The 2,887-nt window shown below is 46.1% G+C and overlaps 1 pseudogene; it reads right to left on the bottom strand.

Annotated features, from left to right (window-relative positions):
- Positions 1–590: 590 nt before the first annotated feature.
- Positions 591–2,386, bottom strand: LOC123253563 (annotated as a pseudogene).
- Between the last annotated feature and the right edge of the window lie 501 nt (positions 2,387–2,887).

Genomic DNA, 2,887 nt, shown 5'->3' with positions numbered 1-2,887 from the left:
TTCTTGATGCTGGTGGGCACCTTAAAAAAACATGCCCTGGGTTGGCATGGAGAGCAAGTAGGAGAGACTAGGTAGATGAAAGGAACTTTTTTTGCTACTGGGCAAACAGCTCCCAGCACATGCCTGAGTGATGGTGACTCAGTTGTGGTATTGTTTTGTAAGAAAGAAGGTGTATAATTTGTACGCACAGCAAGCTATGTTTCCGTTGTTAGCCCTGTGTACTGCTGTGATGACAGGCCCCTGCTGACCAACTATACCCAGTTCTGACTCATTTCTCTCTTTCTGGCTCTCATAGAAACATTGCCTTATAATGATGATAATGTTGTTGGGTCTCAGGGCTAATGTTTCATCTTTACATCTTTCAAAGTGAGCTTTCACTTTGAAGCCCAGGTGTGAGGAGGGGGAAATGGCAGGTGGGCAATTTGTTTGCCAAGATAACCCAGGGTCTGTGCTGGCCTGTGCAATGAGGAAGGCTTGCATATGCTTGTAGTAGGAGGGCAATTCATCGACCGTAGAGTGGTTCGCTAGGTGTTTGTGAAATGTAGGACCATGGCTAGGAGACATTAGCCTTACTTCTTTTTTTTTCAAAGTTTCTTTAACGTGTGCACTTTTATTTGAACTGGTCTTAAGTCAGTGTACAGGTAAAGCTCCTCCCCTCCCCCAAGTACTGGCACCAATCTCATAAAACTCCCAGGGAGACTGTTAAGTCTTCATTCACATCTATGTTGGGGGCAGGGAGAGAATTTAGGGAGCCATTCGTTATGGCTGACAATTAAAAAAAAAGGAACAAGTATTAAGGTGGAAGATACAAAAAGTTTTTTTTTAAGGATTACATAATTTACACTTAAAGCAATACTACTGCCACCCCCCACCCCCTCCCCCTGGTCTGGATTTTAAGTCGCTCTCTGCCCCTGTGGGGATAGAGCAAGACGGCCTTCATAGAGGCAAGTAACTCTCTGTAACAATGCATTATACAATATTTGGAATGACTTATTAAAAAAATGTACAGAGTCCTGAAGACGCACTGTAGAACTTTGGGGAAGTTTGCCTCCAACATTACTTTAGACTGCTCATCACCTTCACCGTTCCAGTTTTTAAATCCTGAGTCAAGCGCCAAAAAAAAAAAAAATAACAAATAAAGCCATGCCAATCTCATCTCTTTTTTTTTGGGCAATTATCATGTCGCACCCTTTGACAAAAAAAAAAAAAAAAAAAACAACCAAGAAAAAAAAAACAACACCAACAGTCCATTTAGAAGCATTTGTGGTGGACAATGGAAGGCCCAGATTCATCGTACTCCTGCTTACTGATCCACATCTGTTGGAAGGTGGAGAAGGAGGCCAGGATGGAGCCTCCAATCCAGACGGAGTATTGGGGCAATGATCTTGATTTTCATTGTGCTGGGGGCTAGGGCTGTAATCTCCTTCTGCATCCTGTCAGCAATGCCTGGGTACATGGTGGTACCACCAGACAGTACGGTATTGGCATACAAATCCTTACGGATGTCAACATCACACTTCATGATTGAGTTGAGGGTAGTTTCATGGATTCCACAGGACTCCATGCCTAAGAAAGATGGCTGGAAGAGAGCCTCTGGACACCGGAACCTCTCATTGCCAATGGTGATAACCTGACCATCGGGGAGCTTGTAGCTCTTCTCCAGAGAAGAGCTGGACGCAGCGGTGGCCATCTCCTGCTTGAAGTCAAGGGCTACGTAACACAGCTTCTCCTTGATGTCATGCACGATTTCCCTCTCGGCTGTGGTGGTGAAACCGTACCCTCTCTCGGTGAGGATCTTCATGAGGTAATCCGTCAGATCACGGCCAGCCAGATCCAGACGGAGAATGGCATGGGGAAGGGCATAACCTTCATAGATGGGCACAGTGTGGGTCACACCATCACCAGAGTCCATCACGATACCAGTGGTACGACCAGAGGCATACAGGGACAGCACAGCCTGGATGGCGACGTACATAGCTAGGGTGTTGAAGGTCTCAAACATGATCTGTGACATTTTTTCTCTGTTGGCTTTGGGGTTCAGGAGGCTTCTGTGAGCAGTACAGGGTGCTCTTCAGGGGCCACACGGAGTTCATTGTAGAAAGTATGATGCCAGATCTTCTCCATGTCATCCCAGTTGGTGACAATACCATGTTCAATGGTGTACTTTAGGGTCAGAATACCTCTCTTGCTCTGGGCTTCATCCCCCACGTAGCTGTCTTTCTGGCCCATACCCACCATCACACCCTGATGTCTGGGACGCCCCACAATGGAAGGGAAGACAGCCCGAGGGGCATCGTCTCCTGCAAAGCCAGCTTTGCACATACCGGATCCACTGTCAACAACGAGTGCAGCAATATCCATGGCGAACTTTGAAGTTGCAAGTTTAAATCTTTAAGAGAGAGGAGGTGGTGCTGCACCTGAAGGCAGAGGGGGAGGCAAGTGCGCGCTGGGTGAAAGAGCTCACAGCTCCATTAGCCTTACTTCTGAGGATCTTTCCAGTTCTAAATCTATGATCCTCCAGGTCAGATGGCTGTGTTCTAATGAAAGCCACATGGAAAATGTAGGGGAGAGGTGACAAAAGATTTATGCAAAAAATCTCTTTGGAAAAAGGCCATTTTAAAAAATCGGAGGTGGGAGTTGTCAATAGGAATGGAAGATGGTCACGGATTTCCCTGATAGAACATAAACCCTTTGAGGATAAGGATAATTTCGGTTTTCACTTTAAGTCCCCAGTTTCCAGCACAGGATCTGGTACATGGCAGATTCATAAGAAATCCTTTTTGAACTTGGCCCCAAAGCAGAGATGAACAAATATGCCCCCCCTTCCTCCTTTACAAACATGAAAAACAATGGGTGGGGAACACGCCATGTTGTCAGAAGTGATAGA

Source organism: Gracilinanus agilis, chromosome X, assembly GCF_016433145.1.
Source record: "Gracilinanus agilis isolate LMUSP501 chromosome X, AgileGrace, whole genome shotgun sequence".
Lineage (NCBI taxonomy): Eukaryota > Metazoa > Chordata > Mammalia > Didelphimorphia > Didelphidae > Gracilinanus > Gracilinanus agilis.
The sequence above is the reverse complement of the archived record's forward strand: the minus strand, read 5'-3'. Positions and strand labels throughout refer to the sequence as shown.